Source organism: Eretmochelys imbricata, chromosome 7, assembly GCF_965152235.1.
Source record: "Eretmochelys imbricata isolate rEreImb1 chromosome 7, rEreImb1.hap1, whole genome shotgun sequence".
Taxonomy (NCBI): domain Eukaryota; kingdom Metazoa; phylum Chordata; order Testudines; family Cheloniidae; genus Eretmochelys; species Eretmochelys imbricata.
In genome coordinates this window covers 30,877,124-30,900,466 of record NC_135578.1, presented here as the reverse complement: position 1 = coordinate 30,900,466, position 23,343 = coordinate 30,877,124, and the positions used below count along the sequence as shown (strand labels likewise).

Sequence of the window (23,343 nt, the reverse complement as noted above, 5' to 3'; positions counted from 1 at the left end):
ACCTACATGTGGGACAGAAATTTGATAATAAAGGGTTCTTCAGTCTAGCAGACAAAGGTCCAACAAAATCCAATGGCTGAAAGCTGAAGCTTTGACAAATTCAGACAGAAAATAAGGCTCAGTTTTTTGCCAGTAAGGGTAATAAACCATTGGAACAGCTTCCCAAGGGCTGGTTGATGCTTCCTCACTGACAATTTGTAAATCAAGATTAGATGTTTTTCTAAAAGATCTGCTGTGGTTCAACCAGGAATTAATTCAGGGCCTCCTGTTCTATACAGGAGGTCAGATTAGATGATCACAGTGGTCCCTTCTGACCTTATTATCTATGAAACTGTGAGTCAGATATTTCTTTAATGCAAACCTGTATATTTACAAAGAATGTCACAAAGTCCTGTTTCCTGTAGTCAGTAGAAATAAACAGTAGGAGGCAGTTTTCAAGCCTACCATTCCAGCCAGTCCATGCCCAAAAGAAGCACTCTCTCTTGGCTTCCTTTCAGAGTCGTAAGAATGGCCATACTGGGTCCATCTAGCCCAGTATCCTGTCTTCTGACAGTCGCTGATGCCTGATGCTTCAATGGAAATGAACAGAACAGGGGAATTTATCAAGTGATCCATCCACTGTCATCCAGTCCCAGCTTCTGGCAGTCAGAGGTTTAGGGACACCCAGAGCATGGGATTGTGTCCCTGACCATGTTGGCTAATAGCCATTGATGGGCCTGTCCTCCATGAATTTAATTAATTCTTTTTTGAACCTAGTTAGATTTTTGGCCTTCACAACATCCCCTGGCAACAAATGCCACAGGCTGACTGTGCGTTGTGTGAAGAAGTACTTCCTTATGTTTGTTTTAAACCTGCTGCCTATTAATTTCATTGGGTGACCCCTGGTTCTTGTGTTATGGGAAGGGGTAAATAACACTTCCCTATTCACTTTCTCCACACCAGTCATGATTTTATAGACCTCAATCATATCCCCCCTGAGTCGTCTCTTTTTCAAGCTGAACAGACCTAGTCTTTTTATTCTCTCCTCAGATGGAAACTGTTCCATATCCTACCCATTTTTGTTGCCCTTCTCTGTACCTTTTTCAATTCTATTATATCTTTTTTGAGCTAGGGCGACCAGAACTGCACGCAGCATTCCGTGTGTGGATGTACCATGGATTTATATTGTGGCATTATGATATTTTCTGTTTTATTATCTATCCCTTTCCCAATGGTTCCTAACATGGTTAGCTTTTTTTATTGCTGCTGCACATTCAACAGATGTTTTCAGACAACTATTCACAGAGACTCCAAGATCTCTTTTTTTTCAGTGGTAGCTAATTTAGACCCCATCATTTTGTATGTATAATTGGGGTTATTTTTTCCAGTGCTCATTACTTTGCATTTATCAACATTGAATTTCATCTGCCATTTTGTTGCCCAATCATCCAATTTTCTGAGATCCCTTTGTACCTCTTCACAGTCTGCTTTGGACTTAACTATCTTGAGTAGTTTTATATCATCTGCAAACTTTGCTGCCTCACTGTTTACCCCTTTTTCCAAATAATTTATGAATAAACTGAACAGCACTGATCCCAGTGCAGATCCTTCGTAGACCTGGTATCTACCTCTCTTCATTGTGAAAACTGACCATTTATTCCTACCCTTGTTTCCTATCTTTTAACCAGTTCTTCATCAGATGCATGCAGTGGAAAATACAGTAGGAAGATAGATAGATAGATAGATAGATTAGATTAGATTAGATAGAGAACATGAAAAAATGGGTGTTGCCATACCCACTATAACAAGACTGATCAATTAAGGTGAGCTATTATCAGCAGGAGAAAAAAAGCAAAAACCTTTTGTAGTGATAATCAGGATGGCCCATCTCCAACAGTTGACAAGAAGGTGTGAGTAGCAACAGGGGGAAATAGTTTTACTTTGTGTAATGACCCATCCACCCCCAGTCTTTATTCAAGGCTAATTTAGTGGTGTCCAGTTTGCAAATTAATTCCAATTCAGCAGTTTCTCTTTGGAGTCTGTTTTTGAAGTTTTTTTGTTGTAATATTGCAACTTTTAGGTCTGTAGTGGAGTGACCAGAGAGATTGAAGTGTTCTCCGACTGGTTTTTGAATGTTGTAATTCTTGACGTCTGATTTGTGTCCACCACTGCAACCTACTCTGTCATTCCTGTATATTTTATACCCTGGTATCACCATTCCACCAAGTTTTTGTGTTGCCTCTAATAGCAATATTCTCATTTAATTCTCATTTAATCTCAAGTTCACCCATCTCAGTATTTGGACTTCTTGCATTTGTATACAAGCACTTATAAATTTGGTCAATGTTTAGTTATCTGCCTTCATATGATGTAATTGATTGGGACTCTTTTTTCATTTGACTGTTTCTCTTCAGTGCCTCCCTGTACTTTATCAACTTCTACCGTCTCCTCTTTCCTAGGATATAAAGTATACCCTTTAATAAATCCTCCCCTAAGGGATGTGCCTATCTGAATCGTGTGCTCCTTCGCACCTGTCAGATTTTCCCCATCCCTTAGTTTAAAAACTCCTCTACAACCTTTTTAATTGTACATGCCAGAAATTTGGTTCTCTTTTGGTTTAGGTCGGGGTGGCCAACCTGAGCCTGAGAAGGAACCAGAGTTTACCAGTGTACATTGCCAAAGAGCCACAGTAATACGTCAGCAGCCCCACATCAGCTTCCGCCCACCACCCCTTTCCCAGCACCTCCCATCCACTGGCAGCCCCACCAATCAGCGCCTCCCCCTCTCTCCCCGCACCCCACGATCAGCTGTTTTGGGGTGTGCAGGAGGCTCTGGGGGGGAAGGAGTGAGGGCACAGCAGGCTCAGGGGAGGGGGCGGGAAGAGGTGGAGTGGGGGCAGGGCCCTTGGCAGAGCCAAGGGGAGAGCAGTGAGCACCTCCCAGCACACTGGAAAGTTGTCTGTAGCTCCAGCCCCGGAGTCGGTGCCTAAACAAGGAGCCGCATATTAACTTCTGAAGAGCCACATGTGGCTCCGGAGCCATAGGTTGACCACCCCTGGTTTAGGTGGAGCCCATCCTTCCTGTATAGGCTCCTTCTTCCCCGAAAGATTCCCCAATTTCTAATAAACCTAAATCCCTCTTCCAAAAACCGTTCTCTCATTCATGCATCGAGACCCTGTAGTACTACATGTCTAAATGGCCCTGCATTTCAGGGAATGCTACCATGTGCTTCTCTCCCTTGCTTCCTTTCTGATTCCTTTCACACACACTCAGATAGCTGTAACCAAACCAAGGCTCCAGCCCCCCTGTTTGCAATCAGTCTCCAGGGAAACCCCTCAAGCCACATGACTCAGCTTCTTCTCAGGCCTTCCCATGATGGTCCATGCCTTGGACAGTGGCTTCTATTGTTTCAGCTGTCACTATACAAAGGGGCATTTAATTGCTCCCTCATTTAGCCTGAGTGAAAGGTGCTGGAATGCCCATCAGCTTTACCAGGATCTGTGATTGCGCAGAGATCAAAGACACACTTGCTGGCAGCCACAAGCACCCTCCATCATAACAGCACATCTCTGCAATGGTTAATTGCTCTCTCTGTTAAAAAAGATTTGCCCCAGTCTGAATTTTTCCAGCTTCAGCTCCCAGCCCTTGTATCTCATTCTGCCTTTGTGTGCTGATTGAAGAGCCCTCTGCTCTCAGAAAGCTCCTCTCCATGGAGGTGTTTATAGACCAGGGTCAACTCACCTCTTTATCTTCTCTTCAATAAGCTAAATAGATCAAACTCCTTCAGTTTCACTTCAAGGCAGGTTCTCCAGACCTGGAATCATTTGTACCCATCTTGTTCATGTCTGAAGGACCTGTGGGGCTGATTTTAATGCCCTGTGCCAGAGGAGGAGAATGGCTCAGATGTTAGGTGCTCAGATGTTAGGGAGACCTGGTTTCAAGCCCCTGCTCAGCCACAGACTCCCTGTGTGACCTTGTGCAAGTCACTTAGTATCTCTGCGCCTCAGTTTCCCCATCTGTAAAATGGGGATAACAATCCTTCCTTTGTCTGTTTAGACAGTGAGCTCTTCAGGGCAGGGACTATCTCACAGTGTGCAGCACCCAGTATGACGGGAAGCCCCAATTCCGGGCTGGAGCCCTGTTTCTGGGCAAGGGTCTATGCAGTGCCTGGCACAACGGCAGGCTCAGTTCTAGTCAGGGTGTCTTGTGCAGCAGCCAGCACTGTGTGGTGCCCTGATCCCAGGCATCTGTGCATCGCCTGACATGATGGGAGCATCACAGGGGATTACGAGGATCAATATATTAAAGACTATGAAGCATTGAGATACTACAATAATGGGGTCATATAAATAGCTAGATTGGAGGGGTGATGCACTCAGAATTGCACGTGGGGGTGTGGGAGGGTTGCATTTGGGCCACCCAGCCCAGTGTGTGTCAAGATCTGCTGGTGAGGGGAGATCTCGTAGAGCATCAGTGGCTGCAGCATCAGTGGAAACTAGTCTGCAGTTGGGAAGCAGAGCCTCCTGGGAGTCTGTCCCTGCTCCAATCACTCATGTCTCTCTCAGTGCAGTCTTGATGGGATTCCCAGGCTGGGAGGTCTCTGAGATATGCTCTGCATTTAAAATTACTAGGAGCAGGATGACAGCAGGGAAGTGGGCATGGGCTGGGACACTGAGATTTTAAATGTCTGGTTGAAATGCACCCTGGGAAATCTCTCTGCGCAAAACAGGAGAGATGTGGGCTTGTGGGCGAGGCAGTGGAGTGGGGCTTAGAACACCAGGATTCAGTTCCAAGCTCTTCCACAGACTCCCTGAGTGACCTTGGGGAATTCACTTCATCTCCCTGGGAATCAGTTTCTCCATGTGTAAAGTGGGGATAATGATCCTTCCTTTGTTTCGATTGAGAGCTCTTTGGAGCAGGGACTTCCTGTCACCCTGTGTCTGCACAGTGCCTGGCACAATGGGGGCCCTGATCTCAGTGAGGGTCTGCACAGTGTCTGGCACAATGGGTCCCTAATCTCAGTGGGGGTCTGCGAGATGCCTGGCACAATGGGGCCCTGATCTCATTTGGAGTCTGTGCAGCGCCTAGCACAATGGGGGCTCTGATTTTGGTGGGAGTCTATGCAGCACCTGGAGTGATGGGCCTTGATATCAGCCTGGTTTCTATTACTGTAATCATAACAGTCAACACGTTAAGCCAAGTATCCCATTGGAGCAAGGAGTTATATCCTCAGTCACCCACGTCAAAGGAGCATGCACACTGACACATCCCTGACCATCTGTGTACAGCTGTTTCTGTCCCCTCCATGTGTGCAGGAAGCAAGAGTTCAACCCTGGGGCCCAGCCTTTAACAAACTGCTTCCAAGCAGCACACAACTCTCCGGCCAGCAAGCAGTTGGAAGAAGCTCCCAGCTTCTTGGCAGGGCCAGGAGCAGCAGCCAGGAGGTCTGTAGGAGGCACATGAGCTAGGGACATGGTTTCAGGGCTCAGCTCCCTCACTACATGAGGAACTTCCTGGGAGCAGAGGGCAAAACACTTGGAGACTGGCCTGGAAATGTGGGGACTGCTCCTCAGCTGAGTTCTGTCTCTAGAGCTGTAGCTGAGGATCTCGTCCAAATGCTGTTGGAGAGTCCCTTCCCTCTGCCCCAGAGGGGGGCCATTCCCAAAGATCCTGATTACCTCCTACCAAATTATTCCACCCCACCTGCGCCTAGCAGTGATCTCCCCTCCAGCAGCTGTTGGTTTGCAGGGAAACTGATGCAGTTTAGAATGTCGAGCATGTCCTCTATTTCTGCCCATTTTCAAGTGAAATAAACGTTGGGGGAATTTTTCGGTGGCCGTTTTCCAATGTGGAAAGGACTCATCTGTGCTGGGCATGTTTTGGGCACATCCAGCAGGGACTGTCTCATTGTTATTTATATGACAGCAGTGTTTAGAGGCTCTGACTGAGAGTGGGCCCGCTGTTGTGCCAGACCCCAGCTGAGATGGGGACCCACATTGTGTTGGGCCTGCCCAGATACCTAGTGAGAGAGATTCACTGCTTCAGACAGTTCATAGTCTAAATACACAAAGAATTAGTCTCCCTATTTTACAAGTGGGGAAAGTAAGGCACAGAGGTGATGTGACTTGCCCAGGGTCATGGGGAGTCTGTGGCAGAGCCGGAAATTGAACCCCGATCTCTTTACTCCCAGCTCGGTGTCTTACCCACAAGGCCTTTCCCATCCCTCCTGTGTTTCAGTTCTTTAATCCCTGTTCCGTTAGCATCTGGTGTTGCTTGGGCCTATGCGACAGGCCCCACTCGTCTGGGTGGTGCTGGTGTGGGAGGGCTGCTCTTAGCTCAACCTCTCCTGATCAAGGAAACCACTGACTCCTTCGCTTCCGGTAGGAAACCTAAGCTGCCTCTCTGCCCAGCCCCCTGCGCAGCTGGGCCAGGGAATCTTTTCACGGCAGCTGCCTTCCAAGGTCCAAGTTGTGAAATGGTTGGTCCCAAAAAAGTGTGCCTCCCCTTCCTAAGAACACAGTTTGCCAGGAAGGAATGCTGTGGGTGTGCATGGGGGTGTGTGTGTGTATGTGTGTGTAAAGGACAAGAATGCTGTGGGGCTGGGGGAGGCATTCAGAGCAGATTGCCTTGGCACATGCATTAGCTAATGGGAGCTCCAGTCTCTGATGCAATCTCTGGGTACTACTATAGTCTGTTTTAGGATTTTCTCCTGCTTCACCGTCACCATCACATCTGGGTGCCTTCCACCTAAAATCAGTGTTGATAGCAAAGTCATGTCCTGTGAGTGACAATACTAACCTCACGTCCTCTCTCTTGGAATCCCTTCTAGGAACAGCCACGTGCCTTGTGCTATCCAGGCCCCACCTCAGGGAAGAGTTACGTATGTGGCCAGCTCCCGCCAACCCCGTCTCTGGCCTCCAACGCCAGGCCTGAGCTATTGTTTGCAATTGCTGAGAGTTTGGCTGGCCGGCAGGGCCGCGTGCCTGGAGTGTTCTCCCTCCAGCCAAACAGGGCTCCATTCGCTTGTTGCTCTAACACCGGGGAGGGGCGTGTGTCATAAACTGGCAAGAGCGAACACAGCGATGTTGAAATGTCTTTGGAGACAGCCAGCCTTTGATCAATCTTTAACTGAGCCCTTTCCCACTCCCTGTTTGACTTGGCCGCGGAGATGGTTAACATTGTGTTAGTTATTGGGGGCACATTCCTCTGCTCTATTACCCGCCTTTCCCTGACCCCAGCTGGGTGCCAGGCGGCCGACCTGCGCGAGCTTGTGGACTCATGCACACACACTCACCCTCATGCACTCTCACATGGGCAGCTCACACCCTTGCACACACTCATCCTCACATGCTCCCATGGGCACCTTGAACAGGCACTCTTGTGCACTCACGCTCGCATGGACACCCTTGTGCACACTCACAGCCCACTCTCTGCAGCACAGCACCCCTTAAAGCTGCACTGTGGCATTGGGGCCAGCACTGACTTTAAAGGGAGAGCGCTCTTACCCCAAACTTTCCTTGCATTAAACCCCAGTCTCCCATCCTGATACCAAACTAGGGTGACCAGATGTCCCAATTTTATAGGGACAGTTCTGATATTCGGGCTTCGTCTTATATAGGTTCCTATTACCTCCCCACCCCCTGTTCCAATTTTTCATACTTACTATCTGGTCACACTATACCAAACAGGCCCTGTGCTTTTCAGCATGATTGGCTGATACCCCAGTGGCATGGCTGCAGGGCGTGGTGTTTGGCCCGGAGGCTTTAACACTGACTCTCCTGCTACAGCATAGTGAATGAGCGTTAAGTCTCTGGCAAGCCATAGTGAACACGAGGACTGTAATCCCGCTCCTTAGAGGTTACCTAACACAGGAAATCTCCCTCAGCCAGGAGGGGAGCAGCACCCACTAATGTCCTGCAGAGCCCCTTGGGTCTGAGTATCTGTCCCCAATTGTGCCCACACATCTATGGGACAGTAACCAAGCAGCTCATTGTCAGTAATCAGATGCCTGGGAGGCAGGGAAATACAGGTGGGGAAACCGAGGCATGGCTTTTCAAAAGCAGCTCACGTGCAACAGAGGCCAGATTGTCAAAGGAGCACTGTGAGGGGCTGAGGTCTCCTGAAGATCTATGCCTTGTTTAGGTGCCAACCTGAAAAGCTTGGGTCCAATGGTAGGTGCCAAACCATTGGAAATCCACCTCCAGAAATCCCTGCACCTAACCCGGGCTACTGCAGCACCAGCGTGGGCTAGTTCCATTGGTGTGGCTACTTGCAGGAGGGTGTGACTAACCTGGGTTCCCAGACCCAGGTGCACTCTGCAGTGGAGATACACCCACAGCAGATCACTCCACATGGAGGCTGGAGCAGGGAAAGGAACCCAGGACTTGTAAGTCCCAGTTAGTGCCCTGTCCACCAGGTTGTGCTGCAGCTGCTAGCTTGCTCTGTCCCGTGAAGGGGAAGCAGGGAGGAGTTTAACCTGCTGCTTAGGAAGTGGCACTTTTGCAACCTTGGATGTAATAACAGGGAAGTGGGTCAGCCCTGGACCTTGGCAGCCTGGCTGTCAGGGGCAGCCTGCACAGTGCCCAGACTGCAGGGTGCTCCCTGCAGCTTCTCAGTTGGGCTGTAGGGGGCAGCCTTCCAATGCCCAGACTGTGGGGTGTCTCCTGCACCTTGGCAGATGGGCTGTAGGGGGCAGCCTTCCCAGAACCCAGGCTGTGGGAGGTATGTTCCAACGCAGCAAAGGGGGGCTTTCCTGAGCCTGAGGGTCCCTTCCCAAGGACTACAGAGCCCCACATCTGATGTTATCCCCAAGAAGGCACTGGGGCTGCACCACAGATGGGCTGCAGAGATGGGAGCCATGATGGCTTCTCATACCCCAAGGCCTTAGACCTGTGCTCTGAAACCTCAGCTGGAGCCCGGGTTAGAGACAGTGATATAGAAAGGCCTCTTTATTTGCTGCTTATTCCTATTAAACTACCTCAGGACTCCTGGGTTCTGTTCCTGGCTTTGGAAGAGGATTGGGTGGCTGGGAATCAGGACTCCTGGGTTTTAGTCCCAGCTCTCTCACTGACTCCCTGTATGACTTGGGGAAGTCCCATGGCCACTCCATGCCTCAGTTTCTCTATCTGTGGATTAGTGATCTCCCTCTCCACATGCACTGAGACCCCTTGAATGGAGTGAGAGCTCCCTGACTGCTGTTTCTCTGCCACAGTCTGGGGAGGCCCTGGGTGGGGGAAACTGATCAGCAGTAGAATGCGCCAGGGACTGGTCTGCAGCGGCTCAGATGCAGGCGAAAGGGGAACAGCTGGAAGCAAAGGGGAGGAGAGGGACTGGCACCAGCAAAGCAGGGGAAGGTTCAGCTGCAGGCATTCAAGAACTCCCACTGCTCTAACCCAGCTGCCAGCAGAGCCACCCGCTGGCATGGACAAGCAAGGTGCCAGGCACCTGACTGTCATTCAGAGAATTGCATGCTGGGAGTCCTCCTGTTAGAGACAAAATCACTATTGAACTCTGTAGCTGCACCTTGACCCAGATCGGGTCTGTGGGCCTAGCCACCCTGCTCCCCTCTGCCAGCTGAGTCTCCTTGACAACCTGCAGAGGGTGCTCCAGCCAAGCCCAGCACTGTTGGCATGCCGGGATGGATTACAGGCTTGGCCAGCCTGGAGCTGCCCATTAGCTGTGGGTATAAACGTAGAGCAGCCTCAGAGAGCCCAGGTAGGCTCTTTCTGCATGTTTCTGTGGCACAAGGGCATGCAGCCCTGGTGCCACTCACTTTTTTATGGCTGCAGCACACTTTCACCAGAAGCCTGGCTGCACTTGTGCACCTGCTCACATTGTGCAAAGTGCTTCCACTCTGACTGGGGTGTAGGTCACGCTTGCAGCTGTGCAAAGGTGCTGGCGAATCAGGCAAACATGAAACATGCTGCACTGCTGTAAAATATGGCTGGCACTGGCGTGGCTCATGCTGGGGAGAGTTGCTTGGTCCATGAGGGGTTTGCACTGGTGCAAAAGTGCAAGCTAGGACAGATGAGCCATATTTGTGTGTGTGTATATGTATGTGAATGTTGTGAGTGCGCATGCTCAGCATCCAGTGTGAGTACACACGCAGTGTGGATGTGCATGCAGTGCGGGTGTCAAGTTCTATGTATGGTGTGTATGCAGTGTATGTGTGGTATACAGGATCCCCTCCAAGTCCATTCCCCATAACTGCATTGTGAAATGTTCTCATGGCTGTTGTGAATTGCCCTCCTGGGGGTTCAGTGTATGGAGTGATTGTGGTGCGTCGGCTGAGGGAGTTTGGAGGGGGGACAAGAGAGGGAAAGGCTCCAAACACCAAAGAAGTGAAGGAGCGTTCCAGTCCCATCTGGATCTGGGGAGCTCAGCCCTGGGACTGGTGATGGGGCTGGGTGCTAGTGGACTCCGAATCTGATCCATCAAGAGGGAGCCGCCCTCTCCCTGCCTGCCTGCCTGCCTGCCTGGCTGGGACAGTTAATGAGATGGGAAGGTCCATCTGTCGGCTCTGACCTGTTGCTTTGAAACAACAACCTCAAGGCCCCATTTCTTGCATCAAATCGTTTAACTAGCGAAAAACCCCTTAATGAGGATTTATAGGCTTGTCAGGCGCGCAGGGGTGTCTTAACTCCTTAACGTCTGCCAAATCTTTCCTCCTCCGTGCTCTAATGAGGTGGGGCCACGTGCATCAACTGGGAGCGGGGGGTGGTTGGAGTGCCCTGAGATGTGGCAAATAGCCAGCAGTGCAGATCTGTCCCCTCTGTCACCTAGGTGTCCCAGTGGGGAGAAAGCAAAATGCTGGAGATGCCTGTTCTGTTCCCAGCTCTCTAGGAGGGAAGTGGGGTCTGGTGGTTACTGCAGCCGGCCTCGGAGTCAGGACTCGAGGATTGTGTCTCTGGCTGTGAGAGGGGAGCGGGGGTCTAATGGTCAGGGTGGTGGAGGTTTGGGATTTAGGACTCCTGGGTTCTGTCTCTAGCTCTGGGAGGGGAGTAATGTCTAATGGTTACAGTGGTGGGGGCTGGGAGCCAGGATTCCTGGGTTCTATCCTCAGCTCTCAGAAGTGCAAACATCAGCTCTCTGACTTACGCTGGGGAGTTTGTTCTCTTAGGAAATTGATGATGTGAAGAGCTGGGGAAGGCAGAGTTTCATGCCTTTCTGTGCCAGGCTCTTCAAATGGGGCTGGGCAGTGAGGGACACTCACCCGCCACAACAATGGGCAACACTAGGGCATGGAGATGCTGCCAAAGAGACTGCCGCCACATCCTGAGTGGAAAGGCAAGATGTGGGGCATTTCCCACTCAGAAACCCCCAAAGGAGGTTGAACAGAGTCCCAGGTCAAATGCACTCCCATCACAGTCATCCCTAGGAGCACATGGTGCATGGCAAGGTCAGCTGGGTTGTAGCCTACTCTGGGTGGAGAACAGTAGCAAGGCACTGAGGCAAAGTCCTGCTCTTCCAGGGGGTGCACCCACGCTCAGGGACTGATTCTGCAAGGTGCTGAGAGCACCTGTGACTCCCAAAGGAAGCAACTGATGGCAAACTGACCATGGGAGGGACCTTGGTGGCCATGGCATGGCTGGTGGCCTTGCGCCACACCTGCGCAATGGATGTACCAATGCATCCTGGAGCTCCATCCATGCTTGCACTAATGCCTCCCATAATGCCCAGCTGTAGGAGCAGGAATGAGCTAGCCACAAGTAGCAGCTACTGTAGCAGTGATTCCTATCTCCACCAGCTCAGCCAAAGCTACAGGCTTGGCCCCCAGCCACCGGCACCCTTGCTGTGGACAGCAGCCGAGTGTGCATGCAACTTACAAGCATTGCAAATGGAAGCCACTGCAGAAGCAAGAGTGAGCTGTGAAAGAGATGGCGTAGGACAGCGTCCTCGAGTATGCCCCTCTGCTGGCAGTTCTGGGGCCAAAAGAAAATCCATCCTGGACGAAGGGGCTGCATTCTGTGCAGGCTTCATCACCCACAGTTCTGTGACTCCCAAGACACGCCACTCAACTGGGTCAGAGGGGGTGGTAGCCTCGTGCTTCCATTCTCCTCTATGGGCTGGATTCCTCAGCTCAACCACATCTCCCAGGGCACAGTGGGGGCCCCAATCTCAGTCAAGGTCTAGTGCCAGGCACAACAGGGCCCTGATCTCAGTGGGAGCCTTTAGGCACTACCACAAAACCTACAATAAAGGGGCTGTTTTGTCACTGATTTCAGCTGAAGCTGGATCAAGCCCTTAGCTTTTAAACAATAAAGCAAGCCTTTGAATCACCAATGAAATTGTACAAAACACCCTGTCCATGGTAATATTTTTGTGCCTGCAGAGTGTCTGTGGCTCACTTACAAACCCGCTCTCCAGAGCGATGCTGGCATCACTCAAGGGCTCAAAGAAAGATGTTCAGGGGGATAAGGGTCTGAAAATTGATGCTGTTATTTTTTCCTTTCGGAAGAAAAAAGGCCTCGTATTAATTCCAGCTGCATTAGGAACGGAAAAGGAGCTGTAATTCAGGCTGGGCAAAGAGTGTATCCGCTTTCTATGTGGGATCTGATTCCCATTTCCACCAGTTTGTTCCTTATTCCTGATTGCCCTCACACATATAGTGGGGTTCAGGGAGAAGCCTCTGGACAGGCTATTCTGTAACTATCTACTTTATTGTTGTTCATATTACAGTAGTGTCTACAGGGTCAGACAGAGATCAGTTCCCTGTGATGCTGGGCACTCCGCAGTCATGTAGTAAGACAGCCTCTGTTCCAAAGTCATTTACAGGTGAGGGGAAATGAAGCACAGAAAAGGGGACTGTCATACAGGGAGTCAATGGCAGAGCCAAGGATTGAAGCCAGGAGCCCTGATTCCAAGCCATCCTGCTCTACCAGGAGTAGAATCCAGGACCAGGAGTCCCGACTCCCTGCTCTAACCACTAGACTCCACTTCTCTGCCCAGAGCTGGGACTAGAAGACAGGTGTCCTGGCTCCTGCACAGTTAATCACTTATAGCAAGCTGGTTCTGTTGTGGGAGGATCAGAGGGGAGTAATATCTAATGGTTAATCAGAGGATCAGATGGGCCCCTGTGAAGTCGTAGCATTTGAAGGTCGTTCCAGCTTCGGTATTTCTGGAAGGCAAGCCAGCAGCCCCTGCTTTATTTGTGTTGCTCTTCCTACTGCAGCTACTGCTTAGCAAAGCTTCCCTTCTGGACCATTAAGAAACCGGCTAGAATATCAGTAGCAGGCGTGACGCATGCCAGCCAATGGGATAGGCACACTAGGTCAGAACCTGAGCTGGCTGCCAGGCAATCGTAGAATCATAGAAATGCAGGGCTGCAAGGGACCTCAAGGGTTACCTCGTCCATCTCTTCGTGCTGGGGCAGGACTAAGTAAACCTAGACCATCCCTGTCCAGCCTGTTCTAAAAATCCTCCAAGGACACAACTTCCCTAGCTAAGCTCTGTTCCAGTGCTTCACTAGAGAAAGTTTCTCCTAATAGCTCCCTTGCCGCAAGGTAAGCTGATTCTTTCGTGTCTTGCCCTCAGTATTTGAAGACTTATCATGGCCTCCCTCAGCCTTCTCTTCCGTAGACTAAACATGCCCAGTACTTTCAATCTTTCCTTATTGGTTTTCTAAACCACTGATCATTTTTTATGCTCTCCTCTGGACACTCTCCAGTTTATTCACATCGTTCTTAAAGTGCAGTGCTGAAAACTGAACATGGTACTCCAGCTGAGGCCTCCCCAGTGGGGAGTAAAGCGGGACAGTTATATCCCATGTCTTACGTGTGACACTCCTGTTGATACATCCCAAAACGACGTTTGCCTTTTTCGCAACAGCGTCACATTGTCAACGCATATTCAATTTGTGATCTGCTAGAACCCTCAGATCCTTTGCTTCAGTACTGCTTCCTAGCCAGTTATTCCCCGGTTTGTATTTGGGCATTTCCTTTTTCCTTCCCAAGTGTAGTACTTTGCCCTTGTTTTTATTGAATTTCATCTTCTTGATTTCACACTTATTCTGCAATCTATGAGTCAGGAGGGGGCCCCAATCTTGGTTGAAGTCTGTGCAACACCCAGCACAATGAGCCATATTCTGTCCAGGTCTATGCAGTGCCTAGTACAATGGGGCCCCCTATCTCAGTCAGGGTCTGTGCAGCACTGTGCACAATGAAGGTCCTGATCTGGGTCAGAGTCTGTGCAGCATCCAGCATGACTGTGCCATGATCTTGGTCAGGATATGGGCAGCATTGGACACAGTGGGGGCCCCAGTCTCGGTTGGGGTCTGTGCAGCACTCCGCACAACAATCTCAGTTGGTGTCTGTGTAGCACCTGATAAAATGAGAGACCCAGTGCCAGTCAGGGTCTGTGCACACTGGGGGCCCTGGCCTTGGCTGGGGTCTGTGCAACGCCCAGCATGATGGGGCCCCAATTTCAGCTGAGGTCTGTGCAGCACCTAGCACAGTGGGATACACATAATTTTAATAGAGTCTGGCTGCAAACTCTGCCTCTGCTGGGTCCCACTTATTTGAGTCTCCCAGCCTGAAGTGCAGGGATCCAAATCAGCCAGGATCCTCCTCTCCCATCTGGCCCGCCCTATGGAGCAGCCAGGACAGCCTCTCACTCATCCCAGATGCCATTACCCAGCAGGGAGGAGGCTCACCTCATGCCCCCCCTTCCCCAAGGCTGGCTCTTGTCACATGAGTGGAGAGCTGGGCAGCTAAGCTGAGCTCCAACCCACCCACTCCCCTGGATTGCAGCTCTGCCTAAGGCTTCCCATTACTAACCCATGCTGGGGCTGGGCTGGCTCCAAGCTCCAGAGCCAAAGCGGAGAGCAGGAGCCCAGTGAGTCAGCAGGAGCCAGAGCCCAACATCTGTGCCCCAGCTGTCGGGGGTAGGAGTCCTCAGAGAAGGATCCCTGCAGCCCCTGCTGTCTGCAGCCTGGACTACTCCCTGTGGCTCTTTGCAGAAGGGCATTTTGGAACAGGGCCAGCTGGGCCCATGACTCCTCAGGCCGAACCCTCCCCCTGTCTGTGGGAGCAGGCTGCAGCTCACCAGTTCTGCCCCACTGCTTGGGCAGGGGAATGGCACATAGGGGAGCATCCTGCACTGGGTCCTGCTGTGGTGTCTCTTTCTGTGCTGGGCAGGGGAATGGCGTGTAGGGGATGATTCTGCCCGGGGGGATGGGCCCTGCTGCTGCTGGGGTGTCTGTCTCTTATCTCCCATGCCTCTGTGATAAATATTCCAATTTAGCCCCCCATGGAGGGATTTACCTTTGGAGAGAGCCCTATAGAACTGAAGTGGGGATAAGAGCTTCTATCTACAGGGGTTCTCTCTTTTCCTATTCATCCCCAGTGGGTGGTTCCCGACCCCCTATAGAAAAGGTCTGCTTCTTCGTTGTATCCTATCAGGTTCTAAAGGACCCTCTTGGCTTCACTCTCAAGGGTTTTTCCATGAGGGACTCAGAGCTGCTCTTCCCTGTGCTATCAGATGGGGGGACATCAGTGATGTCTGGGCTGCAGAATCACAGCTCTCACCCTTTTAAATAGGGAGATGGCGTGAGCATCTCACCCTGGGGTGCTGTCAGAGCGACGAGCCAGGTGGGGAGTGGCATCAGAACCCCCCTCCACACTGAACAATGAGTCTCCCTGAGGACAGCAGTTCAAAAGGAAATTGACTGGGTCTGTCTGGAAAACGAGGATTCTCCATCGTAAAAAATGTCATTGTTTTGACATCTGTTTCCATTCCAATATGGAACTAAACCGAAACCCTTCTCTGGTTTGAGAATGAGTCACCCCGGCATAGGCTTTCGGCTGAGACATTGGAGATCCAGGTTCAAGTCCTTGCTATATCTGATTCGAATCAGGGATTGAACCTCTGTCTCCCACATCCCAGGTGAGTGCTATCCTGGGGTGTGGCAGGGGAATGGCATGCAGGGGTGATGCTGCCCAGGGAAATGGGCCATGCTGGCGCGTCTCTCTCTCTCTAAGACGAGAAATCCCATCCTGAGCCTGGAAAATCTTCCTGACTAAAGCTTCCTCAAAACTGATGCATTCCTGTCAAACGGTTTGGTTTTGGCGAGCTGGTGTTTTCCACAGAAAAATTCCTGAGCATCTCGACAGCTGGCTTGGCTAAACAGCTGGAAGGGGGAGCATGTTGGGATGCCTGGGACACAGCCTCACTGCTCTGGATTTCTCCATTTCCTATTGCTTAGCTCCATAGCCAAGAGGAGTGATATCAGTGAGGTCTGGCCAGGCCTGAGTTGCGTCGTTCTGGAACAAAGATGATTGCTGGTCCGTGCCAGGTGATAAAACCTCCAATGGGGCTTTGGCTAGCCCTGTCCATCCCATCCTCCCGCCCCACTGCTGGATCAGCATCACAGTGCTCTGTAAAAGCTTAGGCAGCTGACTTGGGCGGGGGCTGGGAATGGAAGACAGCTGGGAGGGAAATGTTAATACCGCTTTCTTGAGTCAACAGAGCAACAGCTTTGGAAGACCTCTCCCGAGAGGTATAGAGAGTAACAGAGTCATTTCTAGTATGGATCTGCTGGGAAAGGGTGGAGAGATTAAATTAATGCAGTAAAGACACGTTCAAAGCTCTCCCTTAGGAAGGAAAAATCAATGCCCAAATACAAAATGGGGAATAACCGGCCAGGCTGCAGTAATGTGGCAAAGGATCTGGGGGCTAGAGCAGATCACAAATTGAATTTGAGTCAACAATTTGATGCTGTTGTGGAAAAAGGCAAATATCGTTCTGGGGTGTTGTGACAGAGTGCTGAGGGCTGGCACTTAAGCCTGCACTCTGGTCACTGTTAGTACTAATTAGGTTCTCCTGGAGAAGGCCTAATTGGACAGAGGTATACCTGACTACCAGGCCAGATTGGGGCTGCTGAGTAAATATGCCGATTTACCCGTTCCCCAGGACACTGTAGAAAAGAGCACTGGAAGGAGTGCTCGGGGAAAGAGAAGGAGAGAAACAGAAGGCTAGGGGAGCCTGACAATGAAAGTCTTCTTCTTTGAATAGTCTCCTTGTGGGTGCTCTGCTTCAGGGGCACTCACTCCCTTGTCCTTTAGTTGGAGATTTTTGGTAGCTCGGCCCGGTATGCATCCTATGTTCCTTCACGCCCTGCTCAGAGGCTGTATAGGGCTGTGTGGGTGAACCACCCTCAGTTCCTTCTCAACCATCTTGGCCTGAGATGGAGCAGTCGCTTAGCCTTGTTACCCTTTGTTGAAGGATTTAGAGAGACTTTCTCTTGATCCTCTTCCCCTTTGGGGAGGGAGACTTTCCCCTGCTACATACTGTTGCCCTGAGTTATGCCAGGCTCTCTGGGCTTCAAGGAGTGCTTCTCTTGCCAGGAGGCCCTCCTGGTCAGTGACAGGTATTCCTACTGTATCCGCTGCTTGGGAGAGCATCATCTCCCGCAAAAGTGTTCCCATGTGCGCCACTTTTAAGGGCAGGGTCATTAAAAATCAGGAGCTAAAACTGAGACTTATAATGAGGACTATGTTCTCCCAATCTGGTTTGAGCACCAGTGAATGCCACCCCCAAAGCCTTTTGGACCTCCCCAGTGGCCAGACTGGGATCCTTGGGCTGTATATCATCAGCAATTTTCCCATGCCCCTAGTCTCTCTCGTTGGGAGTACAGGGGGAGACACTCCACTACTCCAACTGTTCCGCTGTTACCTCAGACGAAAGAATCCTTTGAGAGCAGGAGGCCTGGTCAGATACAGAGGTTACTCCCCAAATAGATATTTCTTCATCTTTCCCAGATGAAGTGGTTATGCCTCCCCCACTGACTGTGGCTGATGACGTCTGACACTTGCAAGAGTTAATGAAGTACACTGCCGATTCCCTCCAGATTCCTTTGGAAATGGTCAGGGAATCACAACTACTCAGGTTGCCCTGCCCATTAATGAGGCCCTGTTGGATCCTGCAAAATCCATCTGGCAGAGCCCTGCGACAATTCTGCCAACGTGTAAATGGGCCTATAAGAAATATTACACACTGGCTAAAGATTCTATTCACCCATCCAACCCATCCCTGGTTGTGGAGGCAGTGAACAAACATGGCAGACAACATCATGCAAAACCCACACCGTATGATAAGGACCAAAAATGCCTTGATCTATTCAGCAAAAAGACCTACTCATCCTCCACTCTTCAGTTTAGGATCCCAAACTATCAAGCTCTCATGGCTAAATACAGTAACTCAAATTATGCCAAATTTACCACCTTTATTGAGCATCTGCCGGCTGACCAGCATGAGCAGATTCAGGCTATTATTAAGAGGGGTCACCTGGTAGGTAGAACATTGATCTGCCTAAGAGACGTGACTACACATCAGCCTCCTCAAAATGAGGGCAGTCAGGACTGTCTGTATCCACTTCCTGCCTCTAGCCAGGAAGAAGTCCATAAAAATTCTCACAGACAACATAGTTTGCATGTTCTATCTCAACCACCAGGGAGGACTCAGGTCCCTTTGCCTTTGTGCCCAAGTGGTGAAGTGCTGGAATTGGTACATAACCAGTTCCATCCTTATTTTGGCCACTTACCTTAGGTTTGGCCATTTCCATCCAGAGATTCTCCAGGTGGATCTCTGACTGTATCCTGTTGTGCTATAAATCTTCAGATATGCAGCCTCCTTCTAGGATGTTGGCCCATTCCACAAGATCCCTATCAGCTTCTATGACATTACTCAAGAATGTCCCTATTCTGGATCATTTGTAATGCTGCCATTTTGCTCTTCCATACATACCTTCTCCAAGCATTATGCAGTGGTCCAGTTTTTAGATCAGATGCTGCCATTGGAAATGCTGTGTTGTTTTCGGTCTTGGTCTCAACTCCGAAGACTATCTTCAGCTAGGGGTGCTGCTGCTGACCTCACCTGAACTGGAGCATCCATAGAGACACTGTTGGAAGAAGGAGAGGTTACTCACCATGTGCAGTAACTGGAGTTCTTTGAGATGTGTGTCCCCATGGGTGCTCCACTGTCTGCCCTCCACTTTGGAGTGTCCTCTGGGGACTTTGTGGTAGAGAAGGAATTGAGGGCGGATCATCCACACAGCCCTAAATAGCCTCTGAGTGGGCATGAGGAAGCACAGGGCACATGTACGGGCCAAACAGGCATTATTACCAAAAATCTCAGATTAAAGGCACAAGGGGGCACACATCTCAAAGAACTCCAGTTACTGCACAAGGCGAGTAACCTCTCCTTCTGAGTAGACACACCTCACACACACACACCCTTTTGGAGAAGGGGTCAGAAAGTTGAGATACAATGTGTAAATTTGTGGAGACACTGCTGTGCATTGATGGAGGGATTAAAACACTAATCAACTACACAATTTACAAGCAAAAAGGTCTCTGTGTTTGTGGAAGAGGTGTGTTAACAGGAGTGGTGTATATAAGACATGGGAGGTAATTGTTCCACTCCACTCGGCACAAGTGAGGCCTCAGCTGGAGTACTGGGTACCACAGTTCTGGGTACCACAGTTTAAGAAAGGTGTGGACAAATTGAAGAGAGTCCAGAGTAGAGCAACAAAAGTGATCAGAGGTTTAGAAAACCTGACCTGTGAGTAAAGGTTAAAAGAATTGGGCATGTCTAGTCTGAAAAAGAGAAGACTGAGGAAGCACATGATAACAGTCTTCAGATGTGTACAAGGTTGTTATAAAGAAGATGGGGATCAGTTACTCTCCACGTCCACCAAGGGCAGGACAAGAAAGAATCATCTTAGTTTGCAACAAGGGAGATTTAGGTTTGACATTAGGGAAAATTTTCTAACTCTAATACTAGTTAAACTCTGGCACATTTTACGTAGGGAGGTTGTGGAATCCTCTTCCCTGGAGGTTTTTAAGAACAGGTTAGACAAACACCATACAGGGATGGTCTAGATCAGGGGTGGGCAAACTTTTGGGCCCGAGGGCCACACTGGGGTTGCAAAACTGTATGGAGGGCTGGGTAGGGAAGGCTGTGCCTCCCCAAACAGCCTGGCCCCCACCCCCATCCGCCCCCTCCCACTTCCCCTGACTGCTCCCCTCAGAACTCCTGACCCATCCAAACCCCCTGCTACTTGTCCCCTGACTGTCCCCCTGGGACTCCCCACCCTTAACCCCCCCCGGGACCGCCCCTCATCCAACCCCCCTGCTCCCAGTCCCCCTACCCCTATTCACACACTCCTGACAGGCCCCCCGGGACCCCACACCTATCCAACTCCGCCCTGTTCACTGTCCCCTGACCGCTATCCACACCTCCGCCCACTGACAGGCCCTCCAGGATCCCCACGCCTATCCAACCCCCCCGTCCCCTGACCACCCCCAATCCCCCGCAGAACCACGGCCTCATCCAACTGCTCCCTGTCCCCTGACTGCCCCTGAGACCCCCCACCCCTTATCCAACCCCCCGGCCTCGGCCCCCGTACCATGCCGCTCAGAGCACCATGTCTGGCAGCCGCAGCTAGACACACTGCCGCGGGCCAGAAGTGGCCTGCGGACCGTAGTGTATCCACCTCTGTTCTAGATATACATGGTCCTGCCTCAGCCCAGGGGGATGCACTAAATGGCCTCCTGAAGTATCTGCCAGCTCTATATTTCTATGATAACCTCACCGCTCTCACCAGCCTGCAAGAGACAGCTGGGTCCTAGCAGAGTCATGGAGAGAAAGCAGCATGGGGGATCAAGGACTGGAGAGCAGAGAAGTTCTTGAGGTCCAGTAGTCCCACTGCACTGAGTGCTGCCCAGGGCCTGTCGTTGTGCAGACCCATGACCAAGATTGGATTCCTTGTTGTGCCAGATCTCAGTTCCAGATCAGTCCCCCTTTCATGCGGGGCACTGTACAGACCCCAGACCAAGGTTGGGGCCTCTGTCGTGGTGGGTGCTGCACTGGTCCCAGACCAAGATTGGGGCTCCCTATCTTTCTGGGCACTGCACAGATACGCAGTCGAAATCGAGGACCCTTGTCATGCCAGGTGCTTCACCAGCTCGTAGCAAGATACATTCCATGCCCTGAAGGGCTGCCAGTCTAAATAGACAAAGAGTAGGAGGGGAAGCAACCTTCCCAAATTCAGTAATGGAGCTGGGAATAGCAGTCGGGTCTCCTGATTCCCAGTCCAGTGCCCCAACCACTCCACCCTGCTGCCTAGGTACTCTGATACCTTTTGCAGCCATCCCTAGAGAGAGACTGACTAAGTCCCGGAGCTCCTACTTATGCTAAGCTGGGAGGGTTCTAGGTTTAGAACACAACAGGGGCTGGCAGGCATGGATTCTGATGTTTGCGGAGTCACCAGTCGGTCCCAGTCTGTCCTCAGGAATGCCAGGTAGGGGCCAGGGTCTCGTTGAAAGCACCTGTAAACTCCTCCATGTGTCTAGGGCTGTTTGCACAGTGTCTGAGGCCAAGGTGTCCCCTGGCCTTTGAGAATTGGGGCAAAGGGACTAGCGTTGCGGGGAGACGCTGGTAGATTTCCAGCCAAGGCAAAGAAGCTTAAATCAAGAGTTGGTTGGAAAACACAATTCCATTCGGTGGGAAATTCCAAAATTTTGGAAAAAAATCAGTTCCAAATTGTAACGAAAAGCCAAAATTTCCAAACAAAAATGTTGATTGGGCAACATCAAAGTGTTTAGTTTCAAGAAGGTCAACATGTTTGCTTTGGGCTTTTATAGTCTATTAAACTATTAAATAGATAAACATAAATCTAATAAAAGAAAAGGAGTGTTTTGACCCCTAACTGCACAGGGCTTGGATTTTAGCATGAGGGGAGTAGGCATTAGCAGGGGTGGCTGGGCCTCTCCATACCTGGGTTCGGTCCTTGCTCCACCACCAACTTACAATGTGATCTTGGATGAGTCTCTTCCCCTGTCCATGTGTCTCAACTGAGGCAGGTTTGGGAGACTGGATTCCCTGTGCTCTGAGATCTTTGCATGCAGGCAAGCAAAGGGTTAACCCAAAGAGGTGGCCATAGGCCATTGGCACGCTCCTGGGTCCAGCCTGGCCTGGCTGCTTGTACAGAGCAGGACCAAATCACAGCTCCCAGAGCAGACTCCTGGCCAGTGGGTAGCCACCTGGATCCTCCACCCCTTCTCCTCTTCATCCCAAGCATGAAGTCAGCTGCTCTGATGAGTAGAGCCGACACGCCCAGCTGGCTGGGAGCAGGTCCCTGCACACCTGGGGATGGAGGAGTCTGCAGGAACAAAGGAGTCATCATCTGCTGGGGACGGAAATCGTTGGCTGTTAACTTTGAAAGTATCCAGCGCCCTTTCTTCCGTCCAGTTAAAGGCAATTGCAGCCCTAACCGGGAGCACTGGGGCCTATGAGTCAGGAGTGAAAGCATCTCCATCCGCAGGCAGTGAGCCCAGAGGAAGGACCTTGGCCAGCGATGCTTGGACTCAGCTGAAGCTAGAGCAATTCAGACTAGAACTCAGGTGCCAGTTTGTACCAGTGAGGTAATTAACCAATTGAACAACTTCCCTAAGGCTGTGGTGGATTCTCTATCACATGCTGTGTTAGATCTGCTCTAATTCAACCAGGGATTAAGAACATAAGAACGGCCATACTGGGTCAGACCAAAGGTCCATACTGCTCAGTATCCTGTCTTCCGACAGTGGCCAATGCCAGGTGCCCCAGAGGGAGTGAACCTAGCAGGTAATGATCAAGTGATCTCTCTCCTGCCATCCATCTCCACCCTCTGACAAACAGAGGCTAGGGACACCATTCCTTACCCATCCTGGCTAACCTCCATGAATTTATCGAGTTCTCTTTTAAACCCTGTTATAGTCCTAGCCTTCACAACCTCCTCAGGCAAGGAGTTCCACAGGTTGACTGTGCGCGGAGTGAAGAAGAACTTCCTTTTATTTGTTTTAAACCTGCTTCCCATTAATTTCATTTGGTGGCCCCTACTTCTTATATTATGGGAACAAGTAAATAACTTTTCCTTGTTCACTTTCTCCACACCACTCATGATTTTATATATCTCTATCATATCCCCCCTTAGTCTCCTCTTTTCCAAGCTGAAAAGTCCTAGCCTCGTTAATCTCTCCTCATATGGGACCTGTTCCAAACCCCTAATCATTTATTTGCCCTTTTCTGAACCTGTTCTAATGCCAGTATATCTTTTTTGAGATGAGGGGACCACATCTGTACGCAGTATTCAAGATGTGGGCATACCATGGATTTATATAAGGGCAATAAGATATTCTCTGTCTTATTCTCTGGCCCCTTTTTAATGATTCCTAACATCCCGTTTGCTTTTTTGACTGTCACTGCACACTGTGTGGACGTCTTCAGAGAACTATCCACGATGACTCCAAGATCTTTCTCCTGATTAGTTGTAGCTAAATTAGCCCCCATCGTATTGTATGTATAGTTGGGGTTAATTTTTCCAATGTGC

At 50.4% G+C, this 23,343-nt stretch overlaps 1 protein-coding gene across 3 annotated transcripts in view; it reads left to right on the top strand.

Moving 5' to 3' along the window:
- The window catches only part of DNAJC4 (DnaJ heat shock protein family (Hsp40) member C4), a 67,654-nt gene that overhangs the window by 18,100 nt on the left and 26,211 nt on the right, over nucleotides 1-23,343 (top strand). The window lies entirely within an intron of this gene.